This window comes from Kogia breviceps, chromosome 11 (genome assembly GCF_026419965.1).
Source record: "Kogia breviceps isolate mKogBre1 chromosome 11, mKogBre1 haplotype 1, whole genome shotgun sequence".
In the NCBI taxonomy this organism is placed as follows: domain Eukaryota; kingdom Metazoa; phylum Chordata; class Mammalia; order Artiodactyla; family Physeteridae; genus Kogia; species Kogia breviceps.
Genome location: NC_081320.1, coordinates 69,444,371 through 69,464,128, shown reverse-complemented (window position 1 = coordinate 69,464,128; position 19,758 = coordinate 69,444,371). Strand labels below are relative to the sequence as shown.

The following is a 19,758-nucleotide window of genomic DNA, read 5'->3' as shown; positions in this document are numbered from 1 at the left end:
AAGTTTGGAAATTTGTGGTTTAGAGCCAAGAGTGGTGTAAGGACCGGTGGCAACATTTATTTTGAAAGTGTCAAGAACTGCCACCTCCATTTAGATGCTTTTAATAAATGAGAGGCTAAAATACTCTAAAGAGAATCCCAGCAGAGACTACAAGCCAAGAATCCTTGGCTTACAAAATAATGGGGGCTGCTTCCTCCTGAGTTACCATGCACAGAAGCAAAACTTGGCAGAATCGGAGACGAAGGATTTTGATCTTGTTCCTACCATTGCAAAACAAACCACTGGCTTATCTCTGCTGCCACTCCTTAATACCAAGACCCTGCTAGGCACTGTTTGGAAGAGAATCCCATTTAGCTCTCTGCCCAGGGAAATCAGCCCCTCTGGAGGCAGCCCCCCAAAGACCTAAGTGCAGAATATCTTCTACCCCTATTCATTTTCTTCAGACTTCTGTTTCTTGAGGAAATCTTCCACATGTAATTGAGCCGCTACTCTGACACCATTTTCATTGAGTAACTCGTGGTGATGTCACACCAGCTAGGCACTAGGGGAAGCCCTGCTTTTATGGATTGGCTCTTAATTTAGGAATTTTTATTTTCTGACTTCCCTCCCTTTTTTGCTGGACTCCACTGCATTTGAGCAAGATGCCTGAGTGATGAAGTGTTGCCTGCTTTTGAGAAAAGGAATTCCTGCTCGTTGAGAGGCAAATGGTTGAGTGAAGGCAAGATGTGAGTTCTGTAATAGTACATCTTAATTGGAGAGTTGGCAAGAGAAAAAGGATGTGTAGGCCTGGTGTGGGCTCCGTTGCTCCTAATGGGGTTCGTGGAGCTGAGCTGAGAAGATGGGTGCGGGACAGTGGGACTCACAACAACGCCCTGCTGCCACACTGTCCTGTGTGGCTGGGAAGCCAACCGCCTCCCGCCCTGGCACCTCGGCAACCACATCTAACTCACATGCCACCTTCCTCCCTCGCCTCTCTGCTGCTCTGTGCAGCGAGCCGGCAGAGGCAAGCTTGGCAAGCCTCGCCTGTAAGAGCCTAATCCAAACAGCATGTCCGCTGAGCTCAGCGGGGTGACTCATGTGCAGTGATGTGTGATGCCAACAAGTGGAGATTAGGATCTGGCCCGCCCGCCAGCCTACCCTGCACTTCCTTTGATCAACTCTGATGGTTTTTAATTCTGCAGAAGCAGCTTCCTGCCAGCGGCAAGTACCTCTTGGTGGAGGTTGGAGCCATGTCGATGCTGCCCTACTTGTTGAGGCCGGCGTGTGCTGACGGCACAGGGACTGACATTCTGGGCTCACAGCCCACATGGAGCCAAGGGGGGAGGCTCTTTTGCTGAGGTGCGCATGGTGACGTCAGAAGCTTGCTCCTCAGCTAACACCAGGAAGGCCATGCGTGTGAGCAGCCCGGCTTCTGAACCTGATCCTGGCATAGGTTAGACTCACTGGATAATAAAGAAAAATGGGACTCTCTCTAGGGGACTCTTTTTTTTTTTTTGGTAAGCTGGGGCATCTCTAAGGACAGTGTTTGGCACAAAATGAAACACTCTCTGGGCTTTTCAGAAGTGCTTTTTCACATCTGTTTTGCTCTAAATGGAACACATTCGAAGTATATTACTTTCTTGAACATTTTTTTCCCCCTGCTCGAGTGGAATGTGTTTGCCTCTTGATTCTTCCAAATCCCCTCGATGACCAACGCCAGGCAGAGCCCCTGAAATCGGGTCTCATTTTCTCTCTTCCCCTCTCAACCTTTATCTTGCTCTCTCCTTTCTCTCGCTTTTCTCAGGAAGTGGAGGAGTGATTCTCAACCTTGGCTGTAAGTTAGGGAGACCCTGGGTGGGGTGGGGGAGGTTAGGGCTTTAAAATATCCCCAATGCCAGGCTCCATCCCAGAATAATTCACTCAGAGTCTCTGAGGGTGGGACTAGACATCAACAATGTTTAAAGCTTCCCATTGTGTAGGCAAAATTGAGACTCATTGGAATTTAGGGTCACATCGCATAAGCTGTTAGCCCTAGGAATGCTTCCTGTTTCCGTCTGTCCTCCCCACCACCGTTCATTCTGAGAGACTTCTGGAGACTGGTGTATACTTTAACCAGGTTAATGTAAGATGCTACTTAGATGGGGTAACTAGCCTACCTATTAGGAAGAATCTGTTCATCTGATTTAAAGTATTTACCATTGCACTGAGACTTATCCCACAGAGATGGAACACCAGGAACTGAAATGCAGAATAGACAGATCTTGCAGGGAAGAAGTAGGGGATGGCTCAGCACACACCACAGTGACCAGCCCAAGGGAATTTCTGGGAGATGGGTTTGTAGGTGGTGGTGATAGGCTGTGGGTAGGGCTTCCAGATAAAATAAAACCACTAGTTAAATTTGAATTTTTTGATAAACAACGAGTAGTGCAATATTAGGGGCATACTTAACACTAAAAAAATTATTCATTGTTTATTTGAAATTCAAATTTAATTGGGTGTTCTATATATATATATATATATATATATATATATATATATATATATATATATATATATATATATTTTGCTAAATCTGGAAATCCTAGTTGTGGATGGCAGACCAGAGAGGAGAATCTTGGGTATTTGAGGGAGTGGTAGGTCTCACCTGGGTGGTTACTGTCCTCCAGGGGGCGTTGGGGAAAATGTGTAGGAATTTGGGGCTGTCCCAATGACTGGAGATGGCGATGAGCATCTAGTGGGTGTGAACCAGGATGCTAAAGATACTGCAGTATGTAGCATAGTTCCAATGAAGAATTATCCCATCTAAAATGCCAATATAGTGGCTAGACGACCCACCCTTTACTGAGGACTCACCCGATCGCCTTCACATAGTTTCTCCTAGAAAGCAATGCACTGGCCGCTCAGAGAAGTTCAGAAACTGTCCCCAGGAAAGAGTCAATCAGACAAATTCCCAGGTACTTGCCCCAATGCTTCCTGTAATTCAACCAAACCATACAGCTGGTCCAATGAAATGAACCCCTGAAACTAACTCCAAGCCTTCAGAGTTTACAATAAGTACTGCCTCCTTCGAGAAGCCTTCCTGGACTGTCCCCGTCTTCACTGACCTGTCTCCTCAGTCCCTAAAACCCTTATCATTCTCATTTAATACTTGAACGTATTCTTCTAATGGTTGCATGTGTCTACCCTGTGAGTCTCTCCAAGGGGACATCAGGGAAGTGAGATCAAGTTCTAGGTGACCTTGGTCACATTACTGATTTGGTGGTTAGTTTTGCCGTTTGTTACACTTTGCCTGTTCTTTAAAAATTGTGATGTAGCTGAAATTAAATGTACAAATAGGTGAGGCGGTTCAAGTAAAGATGAAAGGGGAGATGAGAGACCACGCAGAAGGGGAAGACCAGGAGCTGGAGATAGATAATTTTGTAAATGGGTATTAAATTTAAGTCCAGGCTCCCTGACAGTCAAAGCAAAAAGGGAAACACAATTGGTTATGTCACTCTTATTGTCTGAAGAAAAGGAAGCAATATTAGCTCATGAGGAAACAATCTTTTTCCTCAAGATAAATTCTAAATGAAATTTATCACATAGATCCTAAAAGACAGGACACTGAGAAACGTAATGGCAAATGTCTTTAACTGAGTTTTCAGAAGCTACCAAAAATGTGGGTGGTTTTTTTTTTTTCTCTTTCTTATGTTTACTTTGTAAGAAATTTGGGACTCTAGTATTGAACTTTGGCTCAGTGAAGGCATGTTTATAAAGAGTTAAGCTAATATATGCTATTTTTTTCTAATGATCTGATTAATAAGGGGGAACTCAGAAGTTTTCAGCGGCCCAGACCTTTTATGAAGGCTTCATGCGTGGCTCCCCCAGGAGCTCTAACAGCCTTAAGGAAAAGGTGGGGATGCTGTAAGAATCTAGGTTTGTGGTGAGAGGTAGAGGAAGCATGACTGGGAAAAGCTACATTCCACTGCCCACCCAACCTTCCTCTCCCCAGGCTAGAAGCAGATGGTTGGAATTACCCACCCTACCCAGAAGGCACTTCCCAGCCACATCCCCAGGAAAGAGATAAAGGAAAACAGTGTGTCACCAAGGGCCCACCCCAGGGGCCTGAGAATGGCTTGAGGGACTGCCTGACCCCGTATATCATCCTTCAATAAGTGCTACACTTTGGGGTTAGGCCTCTCTTCTAAAGGCAGGGAACAAATAATCAGATGACTCAAAAAGAAGTTTCCTTTTTTGGTTGTATTTGGGGCTTTTTTGTTTTGTTTTGTTTTTAAACCAACTTGCTAAACGCGTGGTGGGCTAAAACAAACAAACGGAAAATAAGCCACAGATTAACCCCACCCCCCACCCCTGGCTGGGCAACATCAGTAAGAGGAAACTGTGGCCTGGGGCTTTGAGGGGTTGCTGATGAGCACACTTGTCCCCTCTCGCTAGCCACCCACCCCCATCTTGGATGCCAGCCCTTGTGCTTGGCGGCTAGGAGTGACAAAACCAAGATGAATCACCACATGTCAGGATCCATAAATTCACAAAAGTCTAAGCAGCAGGTCTGGGATGAGAGATCAAGGCCAAAAGTAAATATCTTTGACACATGCTTTTGTTTTCAGATGGCGGCAGCTTGGATTTCCTTCCTGTTACTGAGAAAAGGATGGCTGGAGTAGGCGGAGCCGATCCAGGTGCACTGGAGAGGCTGCTAGAGCTGAGGGACTGTTCTTCTCACTCCCAGGCAGCCTCTCCACCCCTCCCTCTCCCCTTCTCACTGAGGCTGGAGGGAGGGAGCAGCCAGGGAGAAGTTTCCCTTCTTCTTTTAGGGAAATTCAATCTGGTTGTGCTGGCCTTGCTTGCCTAGGGGGCTTGCTTCTAGGTCAGTGGGTACTGGCCTTAGTGCTGGAATGTGTATACTGAACTCATTTCTAATCCTCTGGCAGGCCAGTGTTGATTCAGGCTCTCCCCTTCACATGGGATTAGAGGAAGGGAGGGAGTTTAGGATCATTTTTGGCTACTCAGCATCTGAACTCCCTTCCCATGTTTGGGACATTGATCACTTCATGAATCTCAGTGCCCTAAGAAAGAGCTTCCTAGTCTTCTAGAAGTCTCTACAAGAGACTAGTCTCCTTTGCAGCTAGGATATGGACACACAACCAAGACTTGGCCAATCAGCTGCACTTGCTCCAGATAGTATCAGAAGTTACTGGCACCTACAAACAGGAACATTGGAGAATCCTTTCTGGGGGAGGCTGCAGGGCAAAAAAAATATCCAGGCTCTCTGTGCCCATGGTGGTATCTAGTGTCCAGGGCTGAAGATGGTAGCGGTGCAAGTGGAGGTGCAGCCCTAGGCAGTGGCTGCAGGGGAACCCTCATCTCACCTTTTCTAGGCTGTGACTGTACCTGTGGCCTTGGATAGGATCTTAAGTTCACAGTTCTTGTGTGTTCTGAGCCTGTTTTCCAAGCTTCTCAGCGATTATGAGTTACTCCGAAGCTTTTCAACAAATTCCTTTTCTGCTTAAATCAGTTTCTGTTGCTTGCAACTGAGAACCCTGACTCTGTCCAGCTACAACTGGTTTCAGTCAATCATCTGCAGATGCTCTTTTTTTTTTTTTCTTCACTGCCTGCATTCTTCAAGCCTCTGTCCTCCTGGCAATTCCACAAGTAATCCAGAAAAGGAGGAATGAGCATGCAGAGAATTTGACCACAGCTGGGAAGTGAGCCAAGAGAACTCTGAAGTACTTGAATATTAGATCCTTTACTTTGTTAGGTGGGGTAGATGCGGGATTAATGAGACAGAAGGCTGTGGGCTGTTCATCTTATTTTGTTTTTTTCATCTCTAACTTGGTTATACAGTGATTCTCTGTGGCACTTACAGATCTCATGAGGGCACGGATCAAGTTGCCTTGTTTTCCCTAGTATGCGGGTCATACAGGATACTCAGTAAATAGTAGTAAAAAGTGACAATGGAAGTTTGAGAAAGATAATTCAGGAAAAAGAAGCTACGTATATCCTTCATGTCTCTTTAAAAACAGACCTGTCTTGGGCTTCCCTGGTGGCGCAGTGGTTGAGAGTCTGCCTGCTGATGCAGGGGATGCGGGTTCCGTGCCCCGGTACCGGAGGGTCCCACGTGCTGCGGAGAGGCTGGGCCCCTGGGCTGTGGGCCGTAGCTGGTGAGCCTGGGCATCCGGAGCCTGTGCTCCACGACGGGAGGGCTCGCAGCAGTGAGAGGCCGTCTCAGCTATGTGGGAGCTGAAGATTAAGGCTGGTGAGCAGAGCCAACACTGCAGACATTTGGTAATGCTGATTGAAGAGCAAGAACCTGTAGCTTTAGCCATCAGACTGTCAAAGATGGAGACAACACACTCCTAGGCGGGCGGAGCCTAACTTGGATGTAGCCCAGGCAGAATGCTGGTCCATTCCTTCTTGGAAGGGGACCCCAAGAGTTCCTGCAAGTTCAGCTGAGATGGCTCTCCAAAAAGCATTTCGAATCCATTTCAAATGTGTTGACAGTACCTGGTTGAAACCCCCGAAGAAGGTTGAGGGTGGATGGAGCTAGTTTGAATCTAGAAAACCTAGGGCAGGTTTCCCCATCAGCTACCTTAACCATAAAAGAACCTCAGTGCATCTATGGTAGCCTGGTTTTGAGTAACACTCATATTCGGATTCGAGTCCACAAGGATGCATTTGTTACAAACTAACTCTCGTTCTAATTCTTGTTTGTGGGATTAACCAAAGAAACATTTACCTTAAGCAGGTCTCTTAACTAACTTCTCTAAGTTTTCACTTCCCAATGTAAAATTCTCTAGTTATAGAGCGTTTGGGCTATCTGGCTCACTAATTTCCTAGCTAAATTTTGATGTTTCTGTTAATTTTCTTAAGGACAAGAATCGTGTGTTCTTTTTCAAATGCCCTTCCATCCAAGTACAAAGCTGGACACCGCAGGCACAGACAGCCCACGGTGTGGCCACGTTCCAGAAGAGCCTAGGCCAGACTCCTCTAAGAACTTTCTCAAGCCAGGACCTAGGGATAGCAGTGGGAAAGTTAGAAGGGGGAGAACGCTGTAACTGGGATCTGTAACCAGTTACAGAACATTCTAAACTGCTGGTGCTTAGCGTTGCTGCCAGAGCTGTATTTCCAAGGTATCTACTTCTAGCCTATGATTATCTTTAAATTCATATCGAACAGTAGAAAATGGTTCAAGCTCACACTTCCAATACTATCTGGGGCTAGTGCAGGAGAGAACTGTGAAACATCATACACATGCATATATATTTTAAACCTGTGCTGTGCAACTTGGTTCTAACATGTGGAATCTGTAGTGACTTTTTGCTCCACGAAGGTGCTGTGCCTCTTTCCGCCCTGGGCTTAGCATGATAAACAGATTTGAAGGTCATGAGTGACAGCCGACAGGATGGTCCTCTTATTTCCTCTGCTTCCTCTCCGGGGACAGGTGGGAGGACTCCGGAGAAACGAGAGGTGGGAAGGAAAACAAGTAAATCCCAGCATGGGGAGCAGAGAGGAGAGAGAATGGTGACAGACTGTGGGAGCTGCCAGCAAACATCTGATGCCCTGCATTGCTCGGGAGGAGAGGAGACAAGTCTTCCCAAATCCAGGCGCCCCAACATGATTGCAAAAGCCACACCCGTCGGCCCACAGACAGCCAACACTGCTGCAGAACCAGTGAGACACCTTGGGAAGCTGCCCGAGTTTCTGGACACATCCCTGTAAAAGCTGCCTTTAGCCCTGGTGGATGCCGGAACCGCCCCCCCCCTCCCCCCAGCACGGTGTGACCCAGAGCTGCCTTTTGTTCAAAGGCAAAGTTAATTTCAGAAATGTTCTCGATGTTGTTTTCGGGCTAATAGCCAATTCTTTTTCCCACCGGCGGCCGCAGGGCTGACTGAGCACGCGAGCAGATGCGCTCTGCGAGCTTTGATGTCAACAGAGGTAGAAGTAGGCAGGACAGGGCCTGGTGGAAAACTGTGAAGTCAGCAGTTATCGCCGGCACGCCTCCCTTCCCCCTTGCTTCCCCTTTCTCCACCCATTTCCCCCCTGTCAGCTTCCAGCTTCTCATTTCCCATGGGACCCTGCAACAGAAGAAAAGCTGCCGTACTGAGATATGAGGGGGCCAACTCAGGGCTCTAGCTATCAAAGTATGCTTCCCTCCGCCAAGTCTAAAACAAACAAAGGAACGCGTTGCATACACTTCCGAAGACAAGCGTGCACACAGAAACCTTGTCCTTTGTGCTCTCCCTTAAGCCCCAAGAGTTTGGGGCCTGGAGTTTGAATCTGTCTTCTGGCCTCCTGGGGTTTTAAAAAGATTCAAAAGTGCCTGAAACCAATACAGCTGCTTGGTTTATGGCTCACATTGAAACCACAAATTATAAAATGATAAATCGCTTCTCAAAGCTCTTCCAGGAAAGGCTATGTTGTCAAGATTAAGTTACAACCTCACGGACCTATGAGTGAGTCGAGCTGCTGACTAACTCTCACACTTCTTTTCCTGCCGAAGATGTTTTTTCTTCGTGAATTTTCACTGTTTCTGGATACTTTAAACAAAGAAAATGACTGAAGGCAGGAAAAACATCGGGGACTTCTTAACCCATGGAGCTTTTTACAGGCTTTATTACGTAAGGGCTGCTTTCGTTTTGTGAGACCCAAAGGAAGTTTAAGAAATCTCTTTCTGCTTGAGCACTTAATTGCCAGAGATCAGTGAGAAATGGCTTCACGTGGGCAGCTCCACTCCAAACTCTAGCTGGAACGCGTGGCGTGTGGTAAATCAAAGATGGTTTTAAGGAATTTGGGTCTTAAAGTATCTATTCAGTGATTTGGGCAGGATTGCAACACAAATTACTGTATTTTGTACCCGTGAAATGAATTTTTCTCTTACAGGGTCTGGTCTAGTGACAGAGTATGACAAATCATTAGGCCACATGCATGCTTTCCTGTAATAATGCTTCTCTCTGCCAGGGTTTTGGCAGGCAGAAGGAAGGGAGATGAAATACTTGTTTGAGGCCCCTATCTTGCCTTGCTGCAGGGTCTGGCACACTGACCTCATTTTGATTACCTGGGGCTGCAGGAAGAAACTCAATCATCCATTCATCATGTTTCTCCAGCACAGTGCCTTGGTTACACAACTCTTATCCAGTTTCCCAAGACCACTCAAGTCTTGAGGACCATCAGACCATGAGTCATAGTCACTTTAGCATTTACTCCTAAATTCCCTCTTGTTGATTTCACACCTCAGGCCCTTCAGTTTCTCGCTTTCTTGGGGTTCTTGGGTCCTGTGTGGCAGTTCTTGTTTTCCGATGTCATTTCTTGTTATCGCCCACACCAGCCACTGCAGGACCTGCCACGGCGACTCTTGTCTCTGCTTTTCTTGAAGTCAGGCCTGCTGTCATTACTGCTGCTTTTTCTGGGATACTTCAAGTTGTGGAGAGAGTCCTTTTCCTGTGATTATAGCTCTTTCTTCCAATTTTGACTAGCCTGGCGTCTCTATGATTATAGCTTATTAGGACTCCTAAGCCTTGGAGGCAATTTTTATTTTTTTATGCTGCCTTGTTTTTATTTTTTTAAATAACATGTATCATAACTTATTTTTGCAGGGAAGAATAAAGATGAAAACAAAAATAAATTAATTAATTTTTTTAAAAAGTAGGGAGTATATATGTAGCGCACAGGTGAAAAGGTCTCTAAGAGCATTTTAGGTGAAAAAAGCAAAATGTAGAATGATAAGTATAGGAAGATTGTTGTGTGTGGTTTTTTCTTTTTTTTTTTTTTTTTTTTTGTGGTACGCGGGCCTCTCACTGTTGTGGCCTCTCCCGTTGTGGAGCGCAGGCTCCGGACGCGCAGGCTCAGCGGCCATGGCTCACGGGCCCAGACGCTCCGCGGCATGTGGGATCTTCCCAGACCGGGGCACGAACCCGAGTCCCCTGCATCGGCAGGCGGACTCTCGACCACTGCGCCACCAGGGAAGCCCTGTGTGTGGTTTTTTAAAAAATTTATTTATTTATTTTTGTCTGCGTTGGGTCTTTGTTGCTGCACGCAGGCTTTCTCTAGTTGCGGCGAGCGGGGGCTACTCTTCATCGCAGTGCGCAGGCTTCTCCTTAAGGCAGCTTCTCTTGTCGCGGAGCACGGGCTCTAGGTGTGCGCGGGCTCAGTAGTTCTGGCTCGCGGGCTTAGTCGCTCCGCAGCATGCGGGATCTTCCTGGACCAGGGCTATGAACCTGAGTCCCCTGAATTGGCAGGCGGATTCTTAACCACTCGAGCCACCCGGGGAGTCCATATAGTCTTTGTTAAGAGAATGTACCTTCCAGATGAAAGGCATTCAGTTAAAATAATTCCAGGCCCCTTTCTGTCCCTTTAATTCCTCTACTCCCTGGGTCCAAAGTGACTTATCTGACTAACAAGTTTGGAAGAATAACCTAAGCATGATAGGTTCAACTCTGGCCTGCCTGAGACTCAGTTTTCTCATGATTTTCACAATGGGGAAAAAATTAGTACCTTCCTTGTGTGGAGATTAGATGAGTTAATATATGTAAAGCTATAATGCATAGAAAATACTCAGTAAGTGCTAGTTTTCACAATTATTCCTACATATGTTGTACTGGGACTTGCTCTCTCCCTTAACAATGTATCTTAGGGATTATTCCACAGCAGTATGTATAGACATACCTCATTTTAAAAGTGGCTAGTATGGTGTTTCATAGTATAACCACACTGCAGTTTATTTAGATATGCCCCCATTTGGGTTGTTTCTAGCATTCAGCCCTTTCTCATCTGAGGATACAGAGTTCTGGAGTCAATCAGCATAAGCTTCACCTGCCATAAGTATATTTCACTTTATCTATTTAACAAACATATGTATCGTTTACTACCTGTCACACACATGTCCTAATCACCTTTAAAATGTTAACTCATAGGGCTTCCCTGGTGGCGCAGTGGTTGAGAATCCTCCTGCCGATGCAGGGGATGTGGGTTCATGCCCCGGTCTGGGAGGATCCCACGTGCCGCGGAGCGGCTGGGCTTGTGAGCCATGGCTGCTGAGCCTGTGCGTCTGGAGCCTGTGCTCCGCAACGGGAGAGGCCACAGCAGTGAAAGGCCTGCGTACCACACATATACACACAAAGTAAAATGTTAACTCATTAATACTCATAATGATGCTTTTGAAGTAGGAGCTATTTAATCCCCATATTACAGATTGGGAAACTGAGGCACAGAGAGGTTAAGTAACTTACCTGAGATCACACGCCTGGGAAAAGGAGCGCTGGGATTCGAACCCAGGCAGTCTGGCTCCCAAGTCCATTTTCTTGACCTCCCTGTCCACATTGTGTACCTCTCTTTGATCTAAAATCTGTGGCATCACTTCAATAAGACCCTGAGCCTCATCTTGTCACATTTCATACCCCTACTGTGGATGAGAATGCAGCCTTTTTGGAATACACTTAGGAATATACAGGTAATTTAAAAGAGAACGTGATTGCTGAATCAACCTGACTCCTTAAACTAACGAGAGCCAGTTTTTCTAAGGACTGTTCTGCCAATAGCCAGCCAAAGTCAAGAAAGCCCTTCAAGTGATGATGCCAGCATTGTCTTCAGAGGCCCCCAGTTCTGGGCTCTCAACTCTGCCTCTCTGTGCCATGCTGGCCCGCTGAGCAAACTCACAATGCAGGTCAGCAGACAGCCTTAAAATAAACAAACATGTTTGTGTTGTGCCGGGTTATGGAACAGTGTGTATCCAATTAGGGAGTGCAAAACTCATGCAAATAATCTTTCCTTTTTCCGATTCTTGCGGTGTATGAGTCTTTGACTGACTTGGCCAACTCAAATTCCTAAAATACTAAGGTTCAGAAAGTCTGGTCAAAGTTTGCTAGTTAAATATGAAACCCTGCCTTCATCACTGCCCCCATTCCTACCCTCAAGCTACTTTAGCTTTTAGACATGTGTACACTAAATGCCTTTTTCTTTAAAGATATGGATGAGATATTTCTTTTGGAGTATGTCCAGACAATCTGGCAAATCCACACTTGACATTAGCCACAGGGAAGAATATTTATTTTAAAAAAACCCAGAGGAACAAAAAATAAAATTAGGGCAGACTATGGACTTACCCTCTTTAGAAATCAGAATATCTTTCCACATGGAAGACCTTATCAGACTGAAGGGTCTGAATTTTTTTTGCTTTGTTAATGGAAAACATATGTATACATACATAATTTAATATTCTGTACAGTTCTTATTAATGATTAGAGTTTAAATTTTCATTTCAAAAGTTATTGCTTATTCTAACCTACTAAAACTTGTGTTTTTTTCCTTTTATAAAGGGTTCTGTCTTTTAGACAGAAAGTACTTAAGGCCAGTTTTCTACCCCATCCTGAAGCTTAAATTTTGGCTCAAGGAGCTTCCTGTCCTGTTCCAGCTGTGACATGTTAAAAGTAAAGCTGGCAACTGGAGACAACTTGCTATACTTTTTGAGCCTTTGCTATGGCTCTAGTGCTTTATGTCTGAGGAAATAGGGTGGGAGATAGGGAGAGAATGAGGTGGGGGAATCTCTGATGGGAACAGGAAATAGGGTCTTCCGGTCTTCATAGGGCCTTCTTTCTACTCCTTTAGTCTCTGCATCATCCAAAGGGATGAATTGTCTCTACACATACAGGCACACCTCAGTTTACTGTGCTTCACTTTTTTGTGCTTTGCAGATACTGTGCTTTATACAAATTGAAGGTTTATGGCAACCCTGCATCGAGGAAGTCTATCAGCGCCATTTTTCCAACAGCATTTGCTCATTTCGTATCTCTATGTCACATTTTGGTAATTCTAGCAATATTTCACACTTTTTCATTATTATTGTACTTGTTATGGTGACATGATCAATGATATTTCATCTTACTACTACTACTCACTGAAGGCTCAGATGATGGTTAGCATTTTTTTTCACAATAAAGTATATTTAAATTAAGGTATGTACTTTTGTTTTTTTAGATGTAATGCTATTGCACACTTAATGGGCTACAGTATAATATAAACATAACTTTTATATGCACTGGGAAACCAAAAAATTCATGTGACTTGCTTTACTGCAATCTTCACTTTATTGCTGTGGTCTGGAACCAAACCCACAATATTTCTGAGGTATGCCTGTATGTCTAATCCAACTCTTCTCACAGGGAGGTAGTTGAGCAAGAAGGCATTGCATTGGGATGGGACCGTGAGCTTGTCTTACTTAATTACAGTGCATAATGCTGGAGATTGAACACAGGAAACTAGATCCTGGCAGAACTGCTAAGCCAAAGACAGAAATTGATTGAAAAAGAAGTGGTCCATTTTTCATTAAAAATATCAACCACACACACACAAAATTAATCACCATACCCTCCCGCTCCAGTTTCATCTAATGGAAACTGCTGTAAACCCTGGTCCCTGCTGAAGAAGTAGGTCCAACAGCCATATTTTGTACCATGTAATCCAGCTGTCTGTTCTCATGGCTGATTGGACAAGAGGTGGATACCTGATTCAAGGGCAGTCAATACACAAATTCACTAGATTCCCATGACCTGTAGCCAAGTGTGAAAAGAGATGCTGGGCCAATCAGAGTCTCTCTCTCTCTTTCTCAGAGAGGTGACATGAAAGCAAAGAGAGAAAGTACCAGTTATTAGCAGGGCAGATAGGTGGAAGGCTGACCTATATTTATAATGATGAAATTCCACAAACACCTATGAATTTCTAATAGTGAAATCTGTCCAGCCACCTCAAATTGAGAACTAGCTTTTAGCACTAGTTTCTCTGAGGCCAGCCCATTGTGGTTTCTGTCCTTGGGTTTCTGAAAGCTTCCATTATCTTATCATGTATTTTTCTTAAAGTTCTTATACTTGAGCTAGCTGGAATGAGTGCCTGATTCTTGTATCCAAAAAAGCCCAAGTAAAGCATTATCAAACAGGCAGGCAAAAATAGAGCCAAAATAAAGGGGACTGAGAAATCGGGAAAGTCTAAGCCAAAAGCAGTGGGAGTAGGTGACTTTGTCAAGGCTCTTGAGGTTGTAAATAATGTTGCTGAAACTAACTCATATTGATTAAAGAAGAAAAAGGAAAAGGAATTCACATGTTTACGTGAAGGATGCTAAAGTAGAGCAAGGGCAGCCAGGACTCTTGAAAACTAGGGTCAGTTCCTCAAAATGTTAATCATAGTGATGTTGCCATATGACCCAGTGATTCCACTCCTATGAAAACATATGTGCACACAAAAATTGTGCGCCAATATTCATAGCAGCATTATTCATAATAGGCAGAGTGGAAACAACTCCAATGTCCATCAGCTGATGAATGGATAAAAAAATTAGTATACTCCTACAATGGAATATCATTTTGTTATAAAAGAAATGAAGTGCTGATACATACTACAACATGAATGAACCTTGAATAAGTAAAAGAAGCTAGACACGAAAGGTCACTTATAGTATAATCCCAGTTGGTTGCTAGGGCCTGGGCAGAGTCGGGAATGGAGAGTGACGGCTAATGGGCCCAGAGTTTCTTCTGAGGGAGATAAAAATGGTCTGGAATTAGATAGTGAGGGTTGTTGCACTATTCTGATTATACTGAAAACAACTCAATTGTATGCTTTAAGAGGTTGAATTTTATCACATGTAAATTATATCTCAAGCTGTTTTACAAAAACTATATATATACGAAAGCAGAACAAAGCAAACCAAGAAAAAAGTTGTGTCCCAAAGTGGAAAGCCAGGAAGAGAAAACCATACAATTCTCTTCTGCCCCCCTCCCGGCTCCCCCGCTTCCACTGCCAGGCTCTCATCTCTGCTCCCTTGTGGACATCTGTTTCATTCTTGTCTCTGCATTGCAAATTTAAAAAGTTTTTTCTTGAATGTTCTAAAGATGGAAGGTGGACTATGTCTTTAGTGACAACTCTTTTTATGTTCTTGAGGATCCAAAGAAATGGCAATCAGTTGATATTGGGGATGCCCTGGACTGGTGGAGTAATCCAAATGCAGATGTTTTAGATGGAGATACTGAGGTTTTTTGTCTAATAACACAAAGAGCCATTTTTATCGGGGGCAGGTGTACCTCTGTCCAGATTATTGTAATGTCTCATTTTTTCTGTTGATGGTCTGAATTAAGCAGTTGGGGTCTCAGGACTTGGGTCAAGAGGACTACAGGAGACTCCCATCCAGGAGGTGGGGCAAGCTCCCACACCACAGTGGCAGCTGAGAGCTAAGGAAGGGGACCGCCAGGAGGGAGCCCCTAGAAACAGCCTTACAGGGGAACTTTAGGAACAGTGGTATCCAATATCCACTTTAAAATTTTCTTTTTCTGCACTGTAATTCCCTTCTGTGATCCTTCAGACTTCATCATGAAATTTGTTAAAATTGCAGCCTTATGTTAGCGGCATCATGGGAAATAGAAAGAAGGTTTTCATATTTCATGGTAAGGTAGATATTAGAGAGTGACAGCCAGCTGGAAAAGCTGTTATAAGATGGCCAGAGGTGACTGGGGTAGAATTCTAGAGCAGAGCTACTGAGTATAAGGTGACCAGTGGGAACCAGCATGGATTGGGGAATATGTAAATACCTGGAAAGAGGAAAGGAAGGTAATCCAATAAAGCTGGAAAATCTGGATAATCTCTTTCTCTCTCTCCATATGTATATAAATGTATGTTGTGTGCGTGCGTGCATTCGTGTATCACGTATTTATATCAATATTGGATTTATGTCATATACTTTTTCCCATTATATCATGAGTTTTCTTAGTATCTTTAAATATTATTCAAGTATATAACAAGTATATAATGAATAATGACCTCTTGGTACCCTATGGTATGATTAGGCTCTGATTTACTTAACTAATTCCAATTATTGGACTTTTTTTTTTTTCATTTTTTCACTTTTGTAAATAACACTGTAGTGACACATTCTTCTTGGTGTATTAAAAAAAGTATTTCTCAAGATAAGTTCTCAGAAGTCTATTTTCTGTGCCAAATGGTATGAACGGTTTTAGGCTTTTGATATAGATTGACAAATTGCCCGTTGGAAAGATCATACCCAGAAGGACTCCATAACGATTATGCCCCCATCTTCACAGGGTAATTTGCACATTTGGGGGATGAGCTGTGCTCATTTAAAGAGGCTAAATGTGACAGACACAGGAAGGCATTTCCTTGTTACCAAGAGATTTCACCCAGAAATATGTCTCAATTTCCTTGTCAAAAGAATTGCCCTTCTTTACTTCCACAATGGTCTTTCTTTAGCAGATTTGGCTGTGAGGAAACACTGATACTCCTTACAGAGAGAACTCTCTAGCTTCCCTTAAAGGAAGCTTATTCTTAATTCTCCTCTCTCTACTTTGAAAGCAAGGTAAAATAATCTATCTTCTGGTGGCATGACTGAGGGAAAACCTTGTCTCTGACTCTCTCAAGTTTATCCCCACAAGTAGGTATCTTGCCTCTAGGTAAATGCCTACTAGGTCTTACATAACATACTTGGAGTGATCGTGACTTTACATATCATTATGGGGAATATTGATGGCAAAGTGTAATGGGGGCGTGGAGACCACTTACAGGACCAGACTGAGGTATGTAACGTTGTCCACTAGAACATGACGAGTTTCAGGGCTGAATTGATGGCAGAGCCATGAGAGCAACGTTACAAGTGATGTGCTCACACTAGCTGTCCTGGCTCTCCTTTAAGTGCGTCCCTCAGTCCAAGGATAACCATGGCAGCTCTGAGTCCCCAGCACCCCAAGTGTGCAGGAACATGTAGGGCACAGTCCACTCAGAAACATCTACCATGTCGTTCAGCCTGCTTCCAAACAGGAGCAAACAGTTCTCTGCAAGCCGTTCAATTTCTCTGACTTCATTAATTCATGGGAAGTAGTTCTCTGGAATTCACTAGAGCTCCATTCTGCACTTTCAACACTTGACATCACAAATCCTCCACTGAGAAGATGTGAAAACTAAGCAAGAGGTTTAGTTGCATCTCCTGAATCGTAACTAAATCATGAGAGAACCTGGACTGGTGCTGTACATTTCCTTTCATTTGCTTTATTTGTTCTCAACAATACTGTTGCTGACTACCAAAGTAATGCATGTGCATTGGAGAGATAGACAAAAGTACAAAGAATAAAAGAAAAATCACCCATACTTCCAGAACCCAGAGACTGCCACTATTAACATTTTGGTAGATGTTTTTTCCCACTCTTTTATCCATAGATCTATAGACATACAGTCATCTCTTTTGTAATCCTGAGATCATACAGTATTATTTGGCAATCTCCTTTTTCTCTTGTTGTAGGTTGTTTTTGAGTTTACACCATTAAAAGTAATATTGTGAGGAGACTTGGTAGATAAAGCTTTCTATGTAGCTCTGATTATTTCCTTTGGGCTTATTCCTCAAAGTGAAGTTGCTGAATTAAAAGTAGTCACATTTTAGGGCTTTTGATAAATAGTACTAACATACCCTCCAGAAATATGAGGCATTTTCCACACCTATTAGCAGTATGTGAGACTACCTGTTTACGTGCCTCCTCATCTACACTAAATAGAATTCTTTTATTTTATTTTATTTTATTTATTTATTTTTTTTGCGGTATGCGGGCCTCTCACTGTTGTGGCCTCTCCCGTTGCAGAGCACAGGCTCCAGATGCACAGGCTCAGCGGCCACGGCTCACGGGCCCAGCCGCTCCGCGGTGTGTGGGATCTTCCTGGACCGGGGCACGAACCTGTGTCCCCTGCATCGGCAGGCGGACTCTCAACCACTGCACCACCAGGGAAGCCCTAGAATTCTTTTAAAGAGAAAATTTCCAAACTGATTTCTGGCAAATGGTATCTCCTTATCTTAATTTGTATTGGTTTTTCAATATTCTTCTTCTTAAACAGAATTATTGGTGATCGTATTGCTTCCTTAGTGAAATGCTTGTTCGTGTCCTTTGCCATTCCTACATTTCTTGACCTGCCAACGGGCCACTTGGTGTGCCTGGTTTTGTGCAGAACCCTGGATGACTGAGACTGGCACTGATGAGAAGATGCCTTTCTCACACCTTGTCCCTGGGAGGCCCCTGAGGCTCTTCCACAGAAATGGCTTCTCACTCTTGGATGAGAATGGTCCATCTCACACCATGGTACCTGGGTCATATCTCACTGCACAGGCTGGTGCCAAAATGCCACCATTTTGGAAAGAAGGTTTCAGGTCTGAGATTGTAATCTCATCCCATTTTAGTTCGTAGACTAACAGATTCATAGATCTTCCCAAAACTTCAGCTGTCACAGTTTCAATGGAAGGAAAGTGGCCAGGGAGGCCTTATCTGGAAATGACCATTCAGCTGAGTGCAAGTCCCCAAGACCCAAGAATGAAACACCCCTATTGTGACTGAAAGGACTTCAATGATGAGCACCACTGGCCTGTGCAACTGGAAATGTTCTGCATTAGACCATTTCCACCTCAATCAAGCACTCAGTGTGGGCAAAACCAAGTGTTAGATTAGGAGGAGGGTGAGGAATGATATAAACATTTCTTGACCACCTGTCTGGAGACACACATACTCATGTGCCCACAAATACATTCTGTTCACATGTACTGTGTACATAAAATGACTAACAAAAGAAACTAAACGGAATGACATGATCAAAAGCAAATTATTTTCTATTTCTTTCTATCTTTTTCCAAAAATAATTTCTAAAGACAAATTAATACAGTAACACCCATACAGCTTACTGCTCTGATGAACCTATGACAGGCACTCAGACTACCTCCCATAAGTTTGCAGACAAAAAGGAAACTACTTCTTAAACTCATTGGAAAAGCTTTACGTGCTTTAATTACATCCATGAAGAACCATAAACCAGGGGTGGGAAATCTCCAGGTCTTTAATCTTATTATTATAGTGCCAGTGTTTCATTGCACTTAAGAACCACTTATGACTTCTTACATTTCTAGTTACAATTTATCTTTTAAATGCTGGTTCTTTACTCACAGACTTCTGACATTTGGAGAAATATTGATAATAAAATAAATCTTACATTTTACGTTTCTTGTTATTTAAATCAGAGGCCATTTTAACCTTATGCTTTTATAAGATTTCTTTACAAGGTTTTGATCCTGTATTTGGTCATTTAGCTATTGGATTTAAAATTTGGTGCTTCAGGGCTTCCCTGGTGGTGCAGTGGTTAAGAATCTGCCTGCCAATGCAGGGGACATGGGTTCGAGCCCTGGTCCGGGAAGATCCCACATGCCGCGGAGCAACTAAGCCCGCGCTTACTGCAACTACTGAGCCTGCGCTCTAGAGCCTGTGAGCCACGACTACTGAAGCCCGCGTGCCTAGAGCCCATGCTCTCCAACAAGAGAAGCCACCTCAATGAGAAGACTGTGCACCGCAACAAAGAGTAGACCCCGCTCACCACTAGAGAAAAGCCCACACGCAGCAACGAAGACCCAACGCAGCCAAAAATAAATAAATTTTTTTAAAAAATTGATGTTTCAAAGCACCACAGAGTAGTGAGTTTCTAGAAATGTGCAATCAAGATATCACCTAATGGTATAGCTGAAATTAAGTTTCTAGTTAATCAGACTTTTTTTTTTTTTTTTTTTTTTTTTTTTTTTTTTTTTTTTTGTGGTACACGAGCCTCTCACTGTTGTGGCCTCTCCCATTGCGGAGCACAGGCTCCAGACGCTCAGGCTCAGTGGCCATGGCTCACGGGCCCAGCCGCTCCGCAGCATGTGGGATCTTCCCAGACCGGGGCACGAACCCATGTCCCCTGCATCGGCAGGCGGATTCTCAACCACTGCGCCACCAG

General features: G+C 44.0%; 1 long non-coding RNA gene across 3 annotated transcripts in view; it reads left to right on the top strand.

Annotated features, from left to right (window-relative positions):
* The window catches only part of LOC131765209 (uncharacterized), a 46,463-nt gene extending 33,656 nt beyond the window's left edge, over positions 1 to 12,807 (top strand). Inside the window, exons 4-5 of one of the 3 annotated variants that reach the window (XR_010835575.1) lie at positions 642 to 725; positions 1,182 to 1,455. This is a non-coding gene — a long non-coding RNA (uncharacterized lncRNA). Of the gene's footprint in view, positions 1 to 641; positions 726 to 1,181; positions 1,456 to 12,662 lie in introns of those variants that run through there. The other 2 variants (XR_010835577.1, XR_010835576.1) reach the window with 2 other exon arrangements.
* The last annotated feature ends 6,951 nt before the right edge of the window (positions 12,808 to 19,758 follow it).